Here is a 23,962-nt window from a genome sequence, read left to right on the forward strand (position 1 = left end):
CCAGGACATAAACAACAGAAGCAATACTGTAACAAATTCAATAAAAACTTAATTTAAAACAAACAAACAAAAAACAACACTTGCCCTACTCTCTACCTCATCTCAGGAGCTTCATCTCCATGTATACAGTAGTAATAAATGTCTGGAGAAAGCCCCTGAGCTCACAATATTGTCCAGACCAACCAATTCTAGAAAAAACTAAAATGTTAAAAAAATTTCACAGTAAATCTGATTTTAAAAATACGAACATTTCTATCTGTAATCATTCATAACATCAATTATATTCTTATATAATTTAAGAGAAAGGAAATAAGCTATAGTAACTTGAGACCAGACATTCATTAAAAACTTATCAATGATACAGAGCATGAGAAGTTCTAAAAAATTACTTTCTGTCATTTTCAGTAAGGAGTCAGTGCTCATCCTGTTTTCATTTTTCTCCTGACATTTAACAAAAGAGAATATTTGGGTTTAAAAGACTACATACTCCCCAAAAGCAGTTTTACAAATTATATGAGAGATTATTCTGGGAAAGATTGAGGGCAGGAGGAGAGGGGGATGACAGAGGATGAGATGGTTGGATGGCATCACCGACTCAATGGACGTGGGTTTGGGTGGACTCCGGGAGTTGGCGATGGACAGGGAGGCCTGGCGTGCTGCAGTTCATGGGGCTGCAAAGAGTCGGACACGACTGAGCAGCTGAACTAAACTGAAAGGCGGAGGTGGGAGGGGTGGGCCTGGAAACAAAAGATTCACTCTTCTTTTGCCGTGCATGGTGGCGGGGGTGGAGTGGGGTGAGGTGGACATATTATTATTATTGGGCTTCCCAAGTGGCTCAATGGTAAAGAATCCACGTGCCAATGTGCCAATGCCTAAGACGTAGGTTCAATCCTTGGGATCAGGAAGATCCCCTAGAGCAGGGAATGGCTACCCACTCCAGTATTTTCACCTGGAGAGTTCCATGGACAGAGGAAAGACTGGTGGGCTAGAGTCCACAGTCTCAGAGAGTCAGACGCAACTGAGCACACAGACATTATAATTAAATACTCATTTATTTCATTTATTTGGCTGTACAAGGTCTTAGTTGTGGCATGTGGGATCTAGTTTCCTGACGGGATCAAACTTGGACCCCCTACACTGGAAACACCAAGTCTTAGCCAACGGACCACCAAGAAGTTCCAAGATTCACTCCTTCTAATCAACTATTTTATTAGACATGGGTGCAACAAATAAGTTAAAAAAAAAAAAAAGCTGAAGACAATACAGTACTCATTATGTTTAGTACCAGGCACATGATAACAGTTTAGGAGACATAGCTAGCCATTAAAAGCAAATCTACCACGGACACGGTGTTAAATCGCTACAGTCATGTTCAACTCTTTGCGACCCCATGGACTGTAGCCCATCAGGCTCCTCTGCCCATGGGATTCTCCAGGCAAGATTACTGGAGTGTGTTGCCATTCCCTTCTCCAACAGACATGGTGGGTTATAGATATAAGTACTTGGAGTTCTGCAATCAGCTATGATGAACAGCCTCTGACTGGTTCAGCCTCGTCAGGAGTATCAGTGGAAATGAATGAAGGAAGCAGAAGACAGCACAGATAAAATCTTTTTTTCAAGAGTAAACTTCAATGTGGCATTGACGGGAATCTGGTTCTTTCCTGACCATGTTAGAAACCAGGAATGAAAGCAGACACTAAAGTACCACAGGACAGTTCAGGATAACAGACAAAAACAAGCAGCAGAAGCGCTGGGACTGAGAAAAGCAAAGAAGAGGGAGAGAATGAGAGAAAACAGAGCTTAAAAAATACTTCATGGGGATAACCTTCATACGCACACCCCATAACCACCACCCTCATCAACTCAGAAGATAAGAATACTCTGCTGTGTTACACGGTTTCGTAACAGCATACATCAAAGGTTTTGAGCTCTACCACCCACCAGCATTACCTGGAGAGCTCGCTAAGACAGCAGGTCTGGAGAGAAGCCCAAGACTCTGCGTTTTTCACAAGATCCCTGGCGACGATAATGTTAGACCCACACCACACTTTAAGATGCACTGCCCTACTTTTACCCTTTTGTGACACTCATCCCACTCATGATCACTTATTTAATATTTGCTGTCTGGAAAGCAGGGAAAAACTCTTATTAAACCCATCACTTATCCCTATCACCTAGCACAATACTGAATATATAATATGTCTCCAAATATTGTTTACTGAATAAAAACAATTGTGTAAAACACGGAATGTAGTGTGAATGGGGTGAGAGGGGATTAAAAGAGAAATACAAGCATAAAGACATAGAAAACAAAAGCACAATATAAATGTATAAGTATTTGCAAAAAGAGCTGTCCAAGTCTTACTGAGAAAGGCAGTAACTGGACATCAATCTAATTTCACAGGGAGGGCATAAGTCGTAGAAATTCGACAAATGCAGAAAAAGCAAAAAAGTTAGAAGTAAAAGAAGAAAAACCAATGAATATTTTGCATCATTATGAAAATGATATTTTTAAACAGCAAGAGTGATAAATTCAAGAGGAGAAAAGAATTCATTATGGATATACTACCATTAGATATCTATGCTCTTCATCATCATCACTAAACTCACCAAGTCTCCATAAGTCAGAGATTGACACTTACCAGCTACATTTACTCAACCGCTCCAGATAACTATTCTCCACATTTTAGAGATAACTAGGGGCTTCCCAGGTGGCTCAGTGGTAAACAACCTGTCTGCCAAGGAAGGAGACACAGGCTTAATTGCTGGGTCAGGAATATCTTCTGGAGAAGGAAATGGCAACCCAGCCCAGTATTCTTCCTGGGAAATCCCATGGAGAGAGGAGCCTGGTCGGCAATAGTTAATGGGGTCACAAAAGAGTAGGACACGACTTACTGACTGAAGAACAACATAACTAAGCTATATGTAATGAAATCATCTGCCTTTAGAGTCAAATGGATCCCCAGGCTCAAATCTCTGTTTTTCCTACATTATCTCCTAGGAGAATGCATGCGTGAGTGCTAAGTCACTGTAGTCGCGTCTGACTCTTTGCAACCCCATGGACTACAGCTTACCAGGCTCCTGTGTCCATGGGATTCTACAGGCAAGAGTACTGGAGTGGGTTACCAGGCCCTTCTCCACCTAGTAGAATGGCCTTGGGCAAAAATTTTGGCCTTTTAACCTCTGGCTTGACTGTCACTCTTTCTATTCCATCAGTGGTTTTTGTTATAGCCATTTTGTTTTGTGCTTATTTATTAACCTATTACCATTTAATGAGTACTCTGTGTGCTGGAAGGGTACAGTCTTTGGAGTCGCAGAGTGAGAGACAATGTAGTGACCAAACAATAGCGAAAGTTGCTCAGCTGCGTCCGACTCTTTGTGACCCCGTGGACTATACAGTTCATGGAATTCTCCAGGCCAGAATATTGGAGCGGGTAGCCATTCCCTTCTCCAGGGGATCTTCCCAACCCAGGGATCGAACCCAGCTCTCCCACATTGCAGGCGGACTCTTTACCAGCTGAGCCGCAAGGGAAGCCCAAGAACCCTGGAGCAGGTAGCCATTCCCTTCTCCAGGGGATCTTCCTGACCCAGGAATAGAACTAGGGTCTCCTGCACTGCAGGTGGATTCTTTACCAACTGAACCACCAGGGAAGCCCATGGGTCTGGTAAGATCTTCCTACTGTTAGTTCTAGTCCCATTATCTTAAGACTTATGTTGTGGGACTGGGTCTTTTAAAAGCATACAATGACTTGATAAGACTAGCGAGGGGGGCACTCTCCGCTCCCTTCTGATGTCTACATCAGAAGCTTCCTCTGTCCCTTTTCTTACTTTAATAGAACTCTGCTACACAAAAGCTCTTGAGTAACCAAGCCTGGTCCCTGGTCTGGAAGCTAAATCTTCTTCGAAGATCACAAATCCGACACCATTCACTGTAAGCTATCAGGAGTACATCAGCGAAGTCCAACAAAAATAACATGGTGGTCAAGGGCATTAATGCGTAAATTCAAGGAAAACAACAGTGCATGGATCTGAATTCCAAATAAAGCCAATTTCTTCATTTATAAAACAGAAGTAATAATACCAACCACCCAAGGCCTGGAAGAGAGTCTAGTAACAAAACCTAGTAACTTCTACTGTCATTATCATCAATGTCATTATTACTACTAACGCATACATCAACACCAAGATGAATTAGTCCCGTTTTATAAGAGAGCAAATTGAGGTTAAAAGAGATTAAGTCCTCGGATTTGTGATTACTGTAAATAGTTAGGTACTTGGCGAATTTGGTTGTTTTACCTATACTAAAAGTGTTAACTAAAATTTTGTTTTTAAAAATTGCAATTTATAAACAGAGTATTTAGTCTTCTCATTTATAAGAAAAAATTTTGTATACGTGATGGGATAGAAGGAGACACTGTGTAACAGAATTAACCTCCAATTAAGAATAGTTTCAACACTGTAAAAAAGAAAGCAGAGGCATCATCTTCTCCTATATTATACCCAGAACTCATAAAAGAGGCCTTCAAGGAACACTTGATCTGATCTAGTTCTACTTTCTTCAAAGCTGTACTTATTTGAGGGTACATACACTCTTCCTGGAAACACACATCATGGCATACAGAGGCACGGTATATACAGGACCTATTCCTAAAGCACTAACTGTACTCAGAGATTGGGGGTGCGAGGAGTTGAATAGCACACGCATGCATGCTCAGTCCCTCAGTCGTGTCTGACTCTGTTATCCCACGGACTGTAGCCCGTCAGGCTCCTCTGTCCATGGGATTCTCCTGGCAAGAATACTGGAGTGGGTTACCATTTCCTTCTCTAGGGGATCTTCCCAACCCAAAGAGCAAACACGCCATCTCCTGCACTGCCAGGCGGATTCTGTACCACTGAGGCATCAGGGAATCCTGCTGAATAGTACAGAAGACCTCAAAGAACTGGGCAGCTATACTAATGCAATCCAGACCCCCTGGGATATAAACTATGTGCTCTCCTACTCAAGAGTTGCTTGTAGCAGTCTGAGTACCACTGGTTTGTATAATAAACCTATTAGTGGCATTAACACTAAATCTGTTTCTACAATTACCAAAAATGAGGTCAATATGATCAGATGATACATGTTTATTTCCTTCAAACTGTCAAGCCTTATCTATATAAATTAGTATAAATGTCTGCTTTGTTTTTTAAAAACTATGGCTCACCTCTTTGAAGAAAGGGCACATTAATACGCAGCTGTTTTCTCTCTCCAAAGTCATTTATATAATTAACGCTTACTAAAAAAAATTTATAGAAGAGTCTCTACCACTTCATCTTTTGAATACACGTGCTAATTGCTATTGCAAAGCAATTTAAAGATAACAGATTTGTGTTCATCTTTTCGTAAGATTTACTGTCTAGTTATCTCCTCCTTTCCCTTTCATCCACTGACAAATGCCAGAGTAATAAAGCTGGATGTTTCCACTGTGCTCTTCCTCTTCCCATATCCATGCTGTCAAATAGAAACAAAATGTAAGCCACATGCAATATTAAAGTTTCTGGTAGCCACATTAAAAAAAAGTAAAAATAAACAGATAAAATTAATTTTAATAATATATTTTAATCAAATAGCTCAAAATTATCATTTCAATATATAATTCATCTAAAGCATTGTATATCTTTAATATTTTAATAATGTTTAATAATTTAACATTAACATTTCTTCAACGTCTTCCACAGCCAGGGTGTCGTAAACTCTCAGCACATCTCAACCTGTCCCATTTCGGGGACTTGGTGACCACGTGTGGCAGCGATTCCGCTAGGCTGGGAAATGGTGTGTGGTGGCACCGACAAAGAGCCCCTCTGGCCTGAGGCTGTGGACCCCCGACATTCATGCTCACCTATCCTGCTGAAGCCACTAAAAGAGGCGGCCTTTACTTCTTCCCTCTCCCTGTATCTGTATCACAGCAAACCTGTAAAACTTAATGCAAAAAGGGCATGAGGAATTCAATAAATTAATACAAAAAGTATAACTCTCTATACCAGCAAAATTAAAGAAGATTCTGTGGTATATCAACAAACCAGGAACCAAAAAAGATTATCTGGTGACAGTTATAATTTATTGAGTACCTACTGTGTCTAACAGTGTCAGACTTCATTTTTTGGAGCTCCAAAATCACTGCAGATGGTGACTGCAGCCATGAAATTAAAAGACGCTTAGTCCTTGGAAGAAAAGTTATGACCAACCTAGACAGCATATCAAAAAGCATACACGTTACTAACCAACAGCATATTAAAAAGCAGAGACATTATTTTTACCAACAAAGCAGAGACATTACTTTACTTTACTAGGTCTGTCCAGTCAAGGCTATGGTTTTTCCAGTGGTCAGGTATGGATGTGAGAGTTGAACTATAAAGAAAGCCGACTGCTGAAAAACTGATGCTTTTGAACTGTGCTGTTGGAGAAGACGCTTGAGAGTCCCTTGGACTGCAAGGTGATCCAACCAGTCCATCCTAAAGGAGATCAGTCCTGAATGTTCACTGGAAGGACTGATGTTGAAGCTGAAACTCCAATACTTTGGCCACCTGATGCGAAGAACTGACTCACTGGAAAAGACCCTGATGCTGGGAAAGATTGAGGCTGGGAGGACAGGGGGACAACAGAGGATGAGATGGTTGGATGGCATCACCGACTGAATGGACATGGGTTTGAGTAATCTCCAGGACTTGGTGATGGTCAGGGAGGCCTGGCGTGCCGCAGTCCATGGGGTCACAAAGAGCCAGACACGACTGAGCGACTGAACTGAACTGATTGTGTCTAACATTATATTAAAAAAAAAAAATTACAAATACAAGGATCAGTGATTCTTAAACATGGCTGGAATTCAAGTACAGGCAAACTGCCTTCACAATTAGGAACTCTGCTAGGCCCTTTGTTCTGGTACCATGTCCTCTGTCATACACTCAGACGACTTTGGTTTTGGTAACTGCCAAACCTCCCCTGGCCAAGAGGAAAGGGCAGATAGTCCCTACTGCAACCCTTTCTTTCTGCCCTCAAGGCAGACATACAGAACCAGTCTTTAAAACAGCTGATTCTTTTCTTAGGAATTTAAGTCCTTTACCATGTCTGTGTGTATTCTGAAACTTTCAAGCGAGTGATAAAACACGAAAGATCTTCTTCCACATTTACTTGACTACCTCAACTTTCCTCCTCCACCTGGCAGCACCTCACCCTATCGCACCCACCCCTGGCCTCCATTAATTAAAGGGACTCAGCCCTCAGAACTGTCAGCTCTTTTACACCCAAGCTAACTCAATCTGTCTCCTTTCACATGGTTTAAACAGAACAGATCACTGATGCTCAAAGTGTGAAATCACAGTAGCATCAGTATCACTTTGGAACAAGTCAGAAATGCAATTCTTGGACACCAACCCAGACCTACTGAATTGGACACTGGGTGGACCTCAGTAATGTGTGTATAACAAGCTCTCCAAGTGAAGTGAATTGAAGTCATTCAGTCGTGTCCGACTCTTTGCAACCCCATGGACTATAGCCTACTACGCTCCTCTGTCCATGGGATTTTCCAGGCAAAAGTACTGGAGTGGGTTGCCATTTCCTTCTCCATCTCCAAGTGATGATATGTGCTAAAACACAAAAACCACTACTGTAGACTGAATTGGACACTGGGTGGACCTCAGTAATGTGTGTATAACAAGCTCTCCAAGTGCAGTGAATTGAAGTCGTTCAGTCGTGTCCGACTCTTTGCAACCCCATGGACTATAGCCTACTACGCTCCTCTGTCCGTGGGATTTTCCAGGCAAAAGTACTGGAGTGGGTTGCCATTTCCTTCTCCATCTCCAAGTGATGATATGTGCTAAAACACAAAAACCACTACTGTAGACTGAATTGGACACTGGGTGGACCTCAGTAATGTGTGTATAACAAGCTCTCCAAGTGCAGTGAATTGAAGTCGTTCAGTCGTGTCCGACTCTTTGCAACCCCATGGACTATAGCCTACTACGCTCCTCTGTCCGTGGGATTTTCCAGGCAAAAGTACTGGAGTGGGTGGCCATTTCCTTCTCCATCTCCAAGTGATGATATGTGCTAAAACACAAAAACCACTACTGTAGACTGACTACCTCCAAACCGTTATCTCTAGGCCAGACCTCTTCCCTGAAATCCAGACGCAGTCTTTCTAGCAACATTGTAAAAAAGCATTTTATTGGACTTTGAAAAAAGATGAAATCATACAAACTGGAGAATACAAATAGTAACTGTATTATATACTTAAAGCTAAAGAAAAAAATCTGCCCTTAAGAACTTATAGTTTAAACTCTTAGCATAATATTTCTAACTAGGAAATTACTAACAAAAAATTTCAAATTCATGACAGTGTTCATCATCAGCCTTGAAAGAAAGAATCTTAGGATATCCATACATATTCATTGGTAAAAGTTGAGTATCTCTGGAAGGCACACAAGAAAGTAACATTGGTTGCCTGTACCATTTGAAGTTTTATCATGGGCATGTAACTCAAAAGTTAATTTATTACATTTAAGGTAATATTTCACTTTTAGTTATAAGAAGATAGCTTTCTTATTTACTCTCCTCTAATTCTTATATTAGTAACACCTAAATTTAAAGCCCTATTAGAACTAGGAAATTTGTTAACTACCAAGTTCAATGCTGCGTTTGCATCATGTTGCATTAAACTAAAGCTCCCTCCCTTCATTACTTTCCCTTATCTCCATAACAGTTATTTCAGTAAGCACTTATGAAAAGCCTGTGTATCTTCAGTAAAAAAGATACAATCAAAAAGGCCATACCTTTAAGCAGGGCTCAGAGGAGACAGGATTCAGGGAATTATAGAAGGGTTATAGCTTGGTTAATCACATTTACAAAGTAAAATGGGAAAGCAATAAAAAGTAAAAATAAATAAAAATATCTTAAATGAAAACCCAAATGTTGCCACTTGCAAAAATGCTAGAAAATATTCTCAAGCTAAAAAACAACCTTTTCAAAAGAGGCTGAAATGCAGTAAATGTTATCTGAAATACAGAAAAATCCCAGTCAATAAGTACAGTAGAGCTTAAAAGATCCAGACATCTGAGACAGGAATGATGATAAAAATCATTTGCAAGGAAAATACTTTACATTCATTTGATCTCACAATAGTCCTGTAAATAGGCTGTGGTATTAGAATAACTACATTAAGATGTATCCTAACAAATAAAGAAGGCAAAGATCAGGAAAGCTAGGTAAAAGCTACAGAAAAATCAAAAATCTTTTAAGTCTTTAGCCTGGATCTTTCTTATGTATCTAGCCCTTTCTTCTGCATCTCCCTATGGGTAAATCGAAATAGCCTGGGATTAATAATCTCTTACATCCTTCTTCTGGCCCATCACTAATTGGACCTACCACATCATCATAGTGAACTAGAATTCAGTTCAGCTTGCTTCCCTTTATCCTTTCTTCAAGTCAAAAGCATCATTCACACATTAAGGTCAAAGGGAGAACCCAACTCTTACAGATTCCAGAGTAAGAAATCCATAATGGCTTATACCAAATCATATAACATCCATTTGTGTGTGCATCAGTAAACTTCAAGTCATAAAATGGCACTCATTCCCATCATGTCTATTTCCAGAGGACAGAAGATAAATTCCAAAATGTGGAATCAACACTTAAAATCGTAAGAGAGAGAGGAAAAACGGGCAGGAAACCAAAAAGAATCTCAGCAGGTCTTTATATTCCATATGAAAAAAGATGGTAAATTCAGAGTAAGTGACTGGGGTTCCAAAGCCAACACCAAGGGAGCAATTTGAGAGGGAACATAAACATTCACATTACAAAATACCTATTTATTCATCATTTTCTCATTATACAAATTTTGTTAATGTAAGGATAATTATTAAGAATTATTAATTTCAAATATTTATTCTTCATATTATTCTTAATAAGTACTACTGAATACTGTTAACTATTAACAATGCTAATTATTAAGAAGGATGGATTCCGGGATGAAATAAACATGGATTTCAACCTTGGTTACATCAGTTATTACCTGTGTAAAACTGATCAAGTGCAGATTTCTCATTAGGGAAGTGGAGATTCACTCACCTATCTTTTAAAGTTAGGATTAAATAAATTAAATGTGCTTACCTAAAATATTTGTCAAGTAAAAGCTCTCAAATAAGTGGTGGCTATTTTTATTTACAATGACAACACAATATCATTTTCATTATTTAAGATTAGGGATCAGCATTGTTTAAATAGCATTTTCTTAATGCTTCCTTACTCTACCTTCACAGGCAAAATACCAAATGTTTAATAACTCTAAGAAGCCTTTTAAAAAGTAAACTTTGAAAGCCAAGATAAATAAACTGGAGATTTAAACTGAGTAATATGTTTCGGCTAACATGAAGTTATTAATAAATTCTGTAAATCAGGATTTTTCAAAGGTACTGCTGATGGTCCACATTCACCAAAATTATCTGGTACAATCTTTAAAATGCAAATTCATGGGTCCAATCCTAAACTTACTAAATCTCCCTTAGTGATTATTTGGCAACTTAAGTTTTATAAATTTATTTTAAACAGGCTAGTGTGAACTTCTGACACAGCAACTTATAAATGAAATAAAGTCATACTATATGCAGCAGTTAACTAGGCTATGTGTTTATAGTGTAATAAAATAAATTTAAAAATTAAAAATAAATCCAACTACAAAGCACATGCAAAACAAACATTCCAGGAGAAGTACTAAGTCTTAGCAAATATGAAATTATCAAAGAGAATAATAGTTCACATCTGAGTCCCTTTGGGCTGCCACAAACAAAATACCACAGACTAGGTGACTTACAAACAGAAATTTATTTCTCACAGTCGTGAGGCTAGGATCAAGGCCCAGGCAGACCGAGTCTCCTGTTCAGAGCCACTTCCAAAGTCACAGATGAAGGTCTCTCTGCTCTTCTTATGTGGTGGAAGGAGCAAGGTAAATCACTAGAACCTCCTTTATAGGGGCCTTAATCCCATTCATGAGGCCTCCATCTTCATGACCCAATCAATTCCCAAAGACTCCTCCTTCAAGTACCAGCACACTGGGGACTAGGCTTCAATATAAAAATGTAGGGAGAACAAAACATTCAGCAGTAGCAGCTTATAATAAAGAAGTTTATTTTACATTCTAAACAAAAATTTGCCTATTAAAAATAACCAGACCTGGTAAGAAATTTAATAGGACTATTTACCTGTTTTTCATAAATGATTATTTTCAAAAAGCTATACAAAGCTAAAAACAGTCCTTTAAATAGCCACTAGAGACTACCAAATCTAGGTCTGGGGCTATAACTAGTTTCCAAATGTTTTTCTGAAATGAGTTTTCATTACTTGAAAGGCTATGTGTGTGCTCAGTCACGTCTGACTCTCTTGGACCCCACGGACTGCAGCCCTCCAGGCAAGAATACTGGAGCAGGTTGCCGTTTCCAATTCCAGGGGATCTGCCCGACCTAGGGACTGAACCCATGTCTCCCATACCTCCTGGTGCAACTGACAGGAGAATTCTTTATCACTGTGCCACCTGGGATCCCAGGAAGACCAGAATGAATGGTCTTATTTTTTCACTATGTGTTAGGCAGATTCTTTACTGTCTGGGTCCCAGTCTTTCACTAAACCTCTACAAAATCCTCCCTCCATTAAAAAAAATATCTATCTATCTATCTATCTATCTATCTATCTATATGTAACAAATTAAACCCAAAAAAGTTTCTTTACTACCTTAAGTCTTCTCTAGATGTTGACCCTTTAGGGTCATGTCATACTTTTAGATAGATTATCAGTTACTATAAACTATCACACCACGTTTTTATATTTAATCTATATTTACTTGAACATGCCCTGGAAGTGTGGCACCCCACTCCAGTAATCTTGCCTGGGGAATCCCATGGACGGAGGAGCCTGGTGGGCTGCAGTCCATGGGGTCGCTAAGAGTCGGACACGACTGCACGACTTCACTTTCACTTTTCACTTTCATGCATTGGAGAGGAAAATGGCAACCCACTCGTGTTCTTGCCTGGAGAATCCTGGGGACGGGGGAGCCTGGTGGGCTGCCGTCTATGGGGTCGCACAGAGTCGGACACAACTGAAGCGACTTAGCAGCAGTAGCAGCCCTGAAAGTATATTTTTGTTTATGTTTTTAAACACATTGAATTAGCTTGTTTTGGGTCATATATTGTTTTTCAGAAAGTTATTTAAAGCTTTTAAACACAGCATTAAGAAGAAAGTTCTAAATGTGATACTAAACTATTTCAAATTTCAAAGTCAAAGTAAGCATTTTTTTGGTAAAGTTCCAAAGGTTATCCTTTAAGAAAAAAAAAGACTGAAAACAAAACATATATTGATAATTGTGTAAACATAGTAAATATGCATCCTCACTACTTTACTCAAAAAAATTTTTTAACTTTGTAGTGAAGATCCAGTCACTTCATTCTTCATTAAAAACTAGAAAATTCTTCAGCTTCCAGGAAGGAAAGACAAGTTCACCAAATATTTTCCCAAAATTCAACAACATTTATAAGGTTCAACTATAAAGAGGTTTGATAGGTTACCCCCAATATATAAGGGGAAAAAAACTATTAAAACAATGAAACGATTTAATTTATTTTCCAAACAGGTATTTTTCCATGGAATGATGGTGACTACTCAAATGATTCTCCCAAAAACTGTTAACTTTTTTCAATGAACTTCTATAAATACAAATATTATTCAATATGTATTGAATATTATTATTCAAATATTATTCAAAATATATAAATTTTTTTCTTATAGTCTACAAATAAAACTAAAACAGATACCATCTAACCGTAACTATGCTATTAAATTGCAATCTCTAAAATAATTTTCACCAGGTCCAAAAACAACAAGAGATTAAGTCTACTTGAAAAGATTTATTTTGCTGACAGATTATTCTGTTTGGTTCAACTTATATCCTTCAACTCACATCCTTCTCACTTCCAGGCCACATTAAATAGATATTTAAACTGCCAAATATTTTACGATCTATAGATGGTTGGCTCAATAAACTCATCTCAACATATTTCTACTGTGTCATAAAAATTCCAAGTCAATTAAAATAAAAATTGTTAAGTACAGGAAAACAGTCTACATGTCATCTCAAGTACACACAAGTAAGAAATTAAGATGACTTTCCCTTTCATTTGTGGGGAAGATGAATTAAGAAATTAAGTTTTATTATGCCTAATTAATCTATTGCTTATACTGCTCTGACACATATCTTCTCTCTCCAGACTTCATTCCAAGTTTCAGTTTCTGGATTTTATCATTTATGACAGCTTACAACTCCCAGTCTTGCTTCAAGAGTGCTCAAATTGGGGAAGCAATTCTGGAATTAGATTAGAAAGTTCAGTTTTCTAAAATCAAACTGCAGCAAAACTTAACATCCCATAAGAAAGCCTATATTCTTCCTTCTATGGAGTTAACAGTAATATATCTCACAATATACAAGAGTTTTAAACAATTCACAGACATTAGCTTGTTAATCTTCATACATTTCTAAAAGCATCAGATACCCTGGAAGCCTTCAATCCTTTTTAGCTTCTTCTAGTAGTTTCTTAAAGAGATTACAATGTTATATGATATACTACTAAATAAGCAACCTGTAAGATACAAACTACACCTTAATAATTTAAGAAGGCAACTCAAATGTATTAGCAGAGGGCTTCCCTTCCCTTCTAGGAGATTCTAACTAAGCAATGGTTTCAATTAGTACAAAGGGGGGCTTCATGATCCTTTCTCTTACATGGTGAAACATGTAATAAAGCTTCCATCTCTCTAAAGGGAAAGAACCAAGCACTGAGCCTACTTTATTTGTACAAACCACATCTCAAGGTAATTATTAATAGCTGATAAAAGAAAAGCATTATAAAACACTCCAACTAACAAATTCCAATGTAATAAGAACTGGAGTATCACCATTTTGCAACCCCCTAATAAAATGAAGATAAACTAGCAGACCCCAAAACAAGGTCCAAAGGAACCCCTGTGGGTCCCCAAAACCCTTTCAGAGAATCTGCAGAATCAAAAACATTCTACAGTAATTGCTGTTGTTCAGCTGTTGCGACCCCGTGGCTTCCCTGTCTTTCACAATCTCCCAGAGTTGGCTCAAACTCATGTCCACTGCGTCAGTGATGCTCTCTAACCACCTCATCCTCTGCCGCCCTCTTCTCCTTTTGCCTTCAATATTTGTCAGCATCAGGGTCTTTTCAATGAGTCAGCTCTTCGCATCAAGTGGCCAAAGTAGTGGAGGTTCAGCATCAGTTCTTCCAATGAATATTCAGTGCTGCTGATCTCCTTTAGGATGGACTGATTTGATCTCATTGCAGACAGAGGCCTCTTGAGTCTTCTCCAGCACCACAATTCGAAACCATTAACTCTTCGGTGCTCAGCCTTCTTTATGGTCCAACTTTCACATCCATACACGACTACTGGAAAAATGACAGCTTTAGACTATATTATTACAATGATACTAAGTATTATTATAATGGCCCTAAGATGTTACTCACTTCCCCCACCCCACACACTCTCATGAGTGTACATGAAGTTTCCAGAGACTACATGATAAGTAATATCACAACAGACTAAAAAATAAAGCAGATATGAGAATCCAGCTATCTTCTTTTAAGCCAGACAATAAAGAGATTTACAAAAATGTAAAATAAGACCACTCTTCTCACCAAGTTTCTGTTTTGGAAAATAGTTGTTTTCACAAAAATGTTTATTTAAACATACAGTGAGTTTATTGTTGTTATTTTTAAATAAATAACAGACATTTCTAAATTTTTTTAGCTTTTTTTCTAATAAGGTAAACACCAATAGATATAATAACATTTACAATAAAAAAAATGTCCTTAGGGTTTTTAATGATTTTTAAGAATATAAAAATTCAGTGAAAAAGTTGGCTTCAAACTCCACATTCCAAAAACTAAGATCATGGCACCCAATCCCATCACTTCATGTCAAATACAAGGGGAAAAAATGGAAACAGTGAGAGACTTTATTTTCTTGGGCTCCAAAAATCACTGTGGCTGGTGACTGCAGCCATGAAATTAAAAGACGCTTGCACCCTGGAAGAAAAGCTGTGACCAACCTAGACAGTGTATTAAAAAGCAGAGACATAACTTGCGCACAAAGGTCCGTCTAGTCAAAGCTGTGGTTTTTCCAGTAGTCATGTATGGATGTGAGAGTTGGGCTATAAAGAAAGCTGAGCACCAAACAACTGATGCTTTTGAACTGTGGTGTTGGACAAGACTCTTGAGAGCCCCAAGGACATCAAGATCAAACCAGTCAATCCTAAAGGAAATCAACCCTGAATATTCACTGAAAGGATTGATACTAAAGCTGAAGCTCCAATACTTTGGCCACCTGAGCAGAGTCAACTCACTGGAAAAGACCCTGACGCTGGGAAAGATTGAGGCCAGGAGTAGAAGGGGCCGACAGAGGATGATATGGTTGAATGGCATCACTGACTCAATGGACATGAGTTTGAGCAAGCTCCAGGAGATAGTGAAGGACAGGGAAGCCTGGCTGCAGTCCATGGAGTCACAAAGAGTTGGACACAACTGAATGACTGAACAACAACATAGAATATAAAGGTATCCTGAAACTAAAAAACTTGGGGACAGATGATCTAGGGAATTCATCACTATCTGCTAACATAAGAGCTGACCAGGGTTTTAATCCTCCTGAAAATACAAAGCACTACCTATGAAGTATTCTTGAGAAAATAAAACTGAACATGGATCTGATTAAACATCTAGTTTAAATCAAAATCTACGTGTTTACAGGAAATACAAATTCAGAGGATTATATTAAACAACACCATGCAGATGCAGTCAGCACAGGACAATCAGCTTTAATCAAACAATAAACTGCAAAAGAATAAAAGAGGATGAATGTGAAGATTAAAAGAAATTTAAGAGGCTCAGCCAGCAACTGCATTGTACTACAGATCTTGCTTGGGCAAAATGTAAAAAACATGCATGAGATAATCATGGAAATCTGAACACTGGATATTTGATAGTAAGGAATTATTATTTGTATATAATAGTGGTATTATGGTTATTATTAAAGAACTCTTATCTTTATAAATTTATACTGTTTACAATGAAGTGGCAAGATTCTAGAATTGCCTCAAATAATGGGAAGTGGGGGAAACAGATGAAATAAGACTGCCCAAAGGTTAAAATTACTGACCTGGGTATTATATTTACACACAGGGTACATACTTATAACAAGTATTTCTTCCCATTAAGCTGCCTGTAATCCTTAACAGTATGTCTTTGGTTATTCCAGCATCTTATTTCTGAACTTTTCACCTCCAAGAGTATCAAAACAAAACAACACCTGGTAAGAAAGGAAGGTTATAGACAGGACAAATGTAAAGAGAAGGATCAGGACAGTATGTTGGGGATTTCTCACTGGAAGGATACTGTCTCATACCAATACAAACATCAACATGCTTACACACATGTGTTTCTAATTGTGTGCTATGGCCAAGACCCTGAAAGGAAGAAAAAGGTCAAAACCGAGCCATGGAAAGGAAGGAATGGGTGCACGCTAAAAATGCACTCTTGTCCTTTTCTATTTCAGATATGGGCTTTGATGAGTCTTCTTTACATTTTGCTCTCAAAGTCTTCAGTCCTAGAGATGCTTAAAGACTAGTCCTAAAAGTTATTGGGTTGAGCTATATATAAGATTCCCCATCCAATGGAAGCTACGTAAAGATCAAGGATATAAGACCAGTAGTATTACACTGACGGTTTCCTGCACTATGATTTTAATAGAATTTTAAGTAACTTGCAGTATAGATTCATGAATCACACAAACCTCAAAACTTTCTCCACATGACAAGAGTAAGCCATATCATAGACTAGGATCACATCTCTTCTTCCAGTATCATCCAAGTTTCAAATACTTTATCTTGTCATCAGGTCATATATCATTATTACTGGTTTGAGAAATACAGTCACCATAAGCATAGAACTAAGAAACCTATGTAAATAGCATCTCCGCATCCAATAATCACCCCAAATTAGGCTTCATTTTCAAGTTCTCCAAAAGAAGCAACTCTAACAAATACCTTGATAATCCATTGTTAGTTGAGAAACTCTCAAACGTTCTTTAATATAAAAAATCAGGTAATAAATGGAAAAGTATGACAAAACTGTTAAATAACTTCAGTTCACTTCAGTCGCTCAGTCGCGTCCAACTCTTCACGATACAACAGGCTGCAGCATGCCAGGTATTCCAGTCCATCTCCAACTCCCAGAGTTTACTCAAACTCATCTCCACTGAGTCGGTGATGACTCATCTCCATTGAGCCGTCCCCTTCTCCTCTGCCTTCAACCTTTTCCAGCATCAGGGTCTTTTCAAATGAGTCAGCTCTTCACATCAGGTGCCTAAAGTATTAGCGTTTCAGCTTTAGCATCAGTCCTTCCAAAGAACACCCAGGACTGTTCTCCTTTAGGATGGACTGGCTGGATCTCCTTGCAGTCCAAGGCACTCTCAAGAGTCTTCTCCAGTTCAAAACCATCAATTCTTCAGGGCTCAGCTTTCTTTATAGTCCAACTCTCACATCCATACATGACTATGGAAAAACCAGAGCCTTGACTAGACGGACCTTTGTTGGCAAAGTAATGTCTCTGCTTTTGAATATGCTATCTAGGTTGGTCATAACTTTTCTTCCAAGGAGTAAGCGTCTTTTAATTTCATGGCTGCAATCACCATCTGCAGTGATTTTGGAGCCACAAAAATAAAGTCAGTCACTGTCTCCACTGTTTCCCCATCTATTTGCCATGAAGTGATGGGACAGGATGCCATGACTTAGATTTCTGAATGCTGAGTTTTAAGCCAACTTTTTCACTCTCCTCTTTCACTTTCATCAAGAGGCTCTTTAGTTCTTCACTTTCTGCCATAAGGGTGGTGTCATCTGCATATCTGAGGTTATTGCTATTTCTCCCGGCAATCTTGATTCCAGCTTGTGCTTCTTCCAGTCCAGCATTTCTCATGATGTACTCTGCATAGAAATTAAATAAGCAGGGTGATAATATACAGCCTTGACGTACTCCTTTTCCTATTTGGAACCAGTCTGCTGTTTCATGTCCAGTTCTAACTGTTGCTTCCTGACCTGCATCAAGATTTCTCCAGAGGCAAGTCAGGTGGTCTGGTATTCCCATCTCTTTCAGAATTTTCCACAGTTTCTTGTGATCCACAGTCAAAAGCTCTGGCATAGTCAATAAGGCAGAAATAGATGTTTTTCTGGAACTCTCTTGCTTTTTCCATGATCCAGCGGATGTTGGCAATTTGATCTCTGGTTCCTCTGCCTTTTCTAAAACCAGCTTGAACATCTGGAAGTTCATGGTTCATGTGTTGCTGAAGCCTAGATGGGAGAATTTTGAGCATTACTTTACTAGTGTGTGAGATGAGCGCAACTGTGCGGTAGTTTGGGCATTCTTTGGCATTGCCTTTCTTTGGGATTGGAATGAAAACTGACCTTTTCCAGTCCTGTGGCCACTGCTGAGTTTTCCTAATTTGCTGGCATATTGAGTGCAGCACTTTCACAGCATCATCATCAATGGGAATTCCATCACCTCCCCTAGCTTTGTTCGTAGTGATGCTTCCTAAGGCCCACTTGACTTAGCACTCCAGGAAGTCTGGCTCTAGGTGAGTGGTCACACCATCGTGATTATCCAGGTCATGAAGATCTTTTTTGGTACAGTTCTTCTGTGTATTCTTGCCATCTCTTCTTAATATCTTCTGCTTCTCTTAGGTCCATACCATTTCTGTATTTTATTGTGCCCATCTTTGCATGAAATTTCCCTTTGGTATCTCTAATTTTCTTGAAGAGATCTCTAGTCTTTCCCATTTTATTGTTTTCCTCTATTCCTTTGCACTGATCACTGAGGAAGGCTTTCTTATCTCTCCTTGCTATTCTTTGGAACTCTGCATTCAAATGGGTGTATCTTTCCTTTTCTCCTTTGCTTTTTGCTTCTCTTCTTTTCACAGCTATTTGTAAATCCTCCCCAGACAGCGATTTTGCCTTTTTCCATTTCTTTTTCTTGGGGATGGTCTTGATCCCTGTCTCCTGTACAATGTCTCAAACCTCCGTCCATAGTTCATCAGGCACTCTATCAGATCTAGTCCTTTAAATCTATTTCTCACTTCCACTGTATAATCGTAAGGGATTTGATTTAGGTCTTACCTGGATGATCTAACGGTTTTCCCCACTTTTTTCAATTTAAGTCTGAATTTGGCAATAAGGAGTTCATGATCTGAGCCACAGTCAGCTCCTGGTCTTGCTTTGGCTGACTGTATAGAGCTTCTCCATCTTTGGCTACAAAGAATATAATCAATCTGATTTTGGTATTGACCATCTGGTGACGTCCATATATAGAGTCTTCTCTTTTGTTGTTGAGAAGATGGTGTTTGCTATGACCAGTGTGTTCTCTTGGCAAAACTCTATTAGCCTTTACCCTATTTCATTCTGTACTCCAAGGCCAAATTTGTCTGTTACTCCAGGTGTTTCCCGATCTCCTACTTTTGCATTCCAGTCCCCTGTAATGAAAAGGACATTTTTTTGGGGTGTTAGTTCTAGAAGGTCTTGTAGGTTTCCACAGAACCATTCAACTTCAGCTTCTTCAGCATTACTGGTTAGGGCATAGACTTGGATTACCATGGTATTGAATGGTTCGCCTTGGAAATTAAGAGATCATTCTGTCATTTTTGAGATTTCATCCAAGTACTGAATTTCAGATTCTTTTGTTGACTATGACGGCTACTCCATTTCTTCTAAGGGATTCTTGCCCACAGAAGTACATATAATGGGCATCTGAATTAAATTCACCCATTCCAGTCCATTTTGGTTCTTTGATTCCTACAATATCAATGTTCACTCGTGCCATCTCCTGTTTGACCACTTCCAATTTACCTTGATTTATGGACCTAACATTCCAGGTTCCTATGCAATATTGCTCTTTACAGCATCAGACCTTGCTTTATCACCAGTCACATCCACAAATGGGTGTTGTTTTTGCTTTGGCTCCATCTCTTCATTCTTTCTGGAGCTATTTCTCCACTGATCTCCAGTAGCATATTGGGCATCTACTGACCTGGGGAGTTCATCTTTCAGTGTCCTATCTTTTTGCCTTTTCATACTGTTCATGGGGTTCTCAAGGCAAGAATACTGAAGTGGTTTGCCATTTCCTTCTCCAGTGGACCAAATTTTGTATAACTTATTCTCTATAAATACCAGTTATTCTTTGCTTTTAATGGATTACTTTTCTAAAAAAAGAATGCCAATATTTTTAACCTGTGGGTGTATAAAAAGCTAAAGATAGGTGTTAGTTTTAAACAAGAAAGAAGTAAAAGTTGTTAATCACACTGTTTCTTTCATTCTTTGCACCAAAACAAATTTGTATTATTTTGCCCCATTTTAACAAAGTAAACAGTTTTAACAACAGCAACATTTTAAAAACTTGCATGTTTGATAGTATGTAACCAAAGTCTAAAAGAAAAATGCATGGCAAGTTAATAAATTAAAAAGAGATCTTACCGTTTTTAAAACTATTCTCAAAGATTACAATGCAATCAGGTAATTTAAACTTAAAAATTGAAACTATCATCTCAGTTTAATGCAGTAAGAAAAGGAAATGAAATGTATACAGATTGGCAAGGAACAAATAATACTGTTCACAGATGACATGATCACCTATGTATAAAAACTGAAAGAATCATCAAAAAAATCTCTAGAACTAATGATCAATTACAGCAAGGCTGCAGAATGTATGCTTAGTATTTTCAAAGTCAATAATTTTCCTATACACCAGCAATGAACAAGTGGAATTTGAAATTAAAAACAAAATATTTTACATTAGCTCCCCCTAAAATGAAATATTTATGTAAATCTAACCAAATATGTGCAACATCTATATGAGGAAAACAATTCTGATGAGACAATACCAGAATAACTAAATACAGATATTCTGTGTTCACAGTTAGAAAAATTCAACACTGTCAAAATTTCAGTTCTTTCCAACTTGATCTATGGATTCACCGAGAGCACAATCAAAAGACAAGCAAGTTATTTTCAATGATATTGACAAACTGATTCTAAAGTTTATACAGAGAGGCCAAAGACCCAGAGTAGTCAACACAATATTGAAGAAGAAGATCGAAGTTGGAGGACTGACATGATCCAACTTCAAGACTTAGTGTAAAGCAACAGTAAGCAAGACACTGTGGCACTGGTGAAAGAACAGGCCAATAGGAGAAACGAAACAGATAGAGCGCCCAGAAACAGAGCCGCATAAATACAGTTACCTGACAAAGGAGTAAAGATAAAATGGTCTGGAACAACTGGACATCCACGTGCAAAAAAAAAGAATCAAGATTCAGACCTATACCTTTCATAAAAATTAACTCAAAATGCATCGCAAATCTAAATGCAAAGCTTAAAATTATAAAGCTATAGAAGACAATTCACATAGAAGAAAATCTAGATGACCTTGGGTTTGGCAATGACTTGTTTTTTTTATTTAATTTTTTTCATTTTTTTTGGCTACAGTGGATCTTAATTGCAGTGCTTGGGCTTTTCCTCTCTAGCAGCAGTGAGCGGGGGCTACTCTAGTTGTGGCAAGTGGGCTTAGTTGCCCCTAGGCACATGGGATCTAAGCTGCCCGACCAGGGATCAAACCTGGGTCCCCTGCAGTGGAACCACAGATTCTTAACCCCTGAACCACCAGGAAGTCCCTGGCAATGATGTTTTAGATACAACAGCAAAGGTACAATCTATGAAGAGAAATAACTGATGAATTATTAAACATTATTAGACATTAAAATTAGAACTTTCTGCTCTGCAAAAGACACTGTCAAGAGGACAAGAAGACAAATCACAGTGTGAGAGAAAACATTTACAAAAGACACATCATAGGACTTCCCTGGCAGTCTAGTGGTTAAGACTTCCACGCTTCCACTGAAGGGAGCACAGGTTCCATCTCTGATAGGGAACTAAGATCCTACATGCCTTGCATGCCATGTGGCATGGCCAATAAAAAGACAAGTCTGAAAAAGGACTGTTATCCTAAATATACAAAGAACTCTTAAAGCTCAACAAAATAAACAAGCCAATTTAAAAATGGACCAAAGACCTGTTAACAGACACTTCATCAGAAAGATACACAGATGGCAAACAAGCATATAAAAAGATGCTCCATATTATGAGTCAGCAGGGAAATATAAATTAAAACAAGGTACCATCACATATCTATTAGAATGGTCAAAATCAGGAACAGTAACAACCCCAAATACTGTTGAAGATACAGAGCAACAGAAACTTTTATTGATTGCTGATGGAAATAATACAGCCACTCTTAAAAATAGTTTGACAGTTTCTTAAAAAGTTAAACATAGTCTCAGCATATAATTTATCGATCATGCTCCTTGGTATTTACCCAAAGAAGCTGAAAACTATGTCCACACAAAAACCTGTACATGGATGCCTGTAACAGCTTTATTAATAACTGCCAAAATGCAGAAGCAACCGAGATGTCTTTCAGTAGATGAATGGATAAATAAACCAGACAATGAACTATGGTTCAGTGCTAAAAAGATATGACCTATCAAGCCATGAAAAGATATGGAAGGAACTCAAATGCATATACCTAAGTACAAGAAGCCAATATGAAAAGACTACCTACTGCATGATTCCTACTATATGATGTACTAGAAGAGGCAAAACTATGGAGACAGTAGTAAGATCAGTGTTTGCCAGGGGTTAGGAGCAGATCTGTACAGGCAGAGAGAACACAGATGATTTTTAGGGCAGGGGAACTACTCTGTACAGTACTATGTCGATAGCTATGTATCATTATACACTTATCCAAACCCACAGAACTTACACCACCAAGAGCGAACCAGGATGTAAACCATGGACTTTGGGTGTCTGTGTAGGTTCATCAGTTTTTACAAATATACCGCTCTGGTAGGGAATGTTGATAATGGGGAAAGCTCTGCACATGGAAGGGGAGGAGACATGTGGGAAATCTCTACAACTCACACTCAAGTTTATTGTGACCCTAAGACTGCTCTTAAAAATAAAGACTACTGAAAAACAACAACAAATGAAACTATCAAATCTCTTCCTAGATTTGTCAAAATAAAACTAAATGGGCAAAATATTTTATCATTATCATGCCCATCTTATGTGATACTATTACAAAAAATTTTTTTCCTGAACAAAAAATTCCAATCAGTAACAATGAAATTCTTCATAGAAAAATTAGGTTATAAAATGCTAAAAATATCTTTAATGCAGTTTCACTCTAAAAAATTCCATTTGACATAAAAAAAAAAAAAGGTTTCCTAAGACACAAATGATACAAAGGGAATAATTTACAAAATTGCAAAATAACAGCAATTACTGTAACTGACTCTTATGCCCACAAATTTTTTGGCAGATATTTTCTAGTATTTGTTATCCTCAACTATTCACTGGAATGCGTAACATTACCTCCTGTAGTTCACAATAAAAAAGGGTTATCATCAACTGAACTCCAATTTTAAGTCAATTTCAAGATTTTGTGATTTTTAGAGCAGGAATCTAGGAGGAAGTATAATTTATAAATGAAATCATTTATTCAGACATAACTGCCTCATTCTCAATAAAGTCTTAATTATGCATTTGCAAGCAATGAGCTAAGAGTTGAGGACATTAAAATAAATGGCCTATCAATGAAAGGTAAGCGTCAAAAAGGAAAACGCTACATTCAAATAATTATTTGAGAACCAGGTATAGCTTAAAGTTGCTTTGTTTTTGCTCTTATTCTCTTTTTAACTGTTCATTGTTGTTGCACTGGGCCTTCATTGCTGCATGCAGGCTGCTCTGTCATGGTGCACGGGCTTCTCACTGCA

At 38.2% G+C, this 23,962-nt stretch overlaps 1 protein-coding gene across 1 annotated transcript in view; it reads right to left on the reverse strand.

Moving 5' to 3' along the window:
* PAWR (pro-apoptotic WT1 regulator) overlaps nt 1-23,962 on the reverse strand; it is a 110,404-nt gene that overhangs the window by 68,200 nt on the left and 18,242 nt on the right. The gene's annotated exons all lie outside the window — the stretch shown is intronic.

The sequence above is a fragment of the Budorcas taxicolor genome, chromosome 5, assembly GCF_023091745.1.
Source record: "Budorcas taxicolor isolate Tak-1 chromosome 5, Takin1.1, whole genome shotgun sequence".
NCBI lineage: Eukaryota > Metazoa > Chordata > Mammalia > Artiodactyla > Bovidae > Budorcas > Budorcas taxicolor.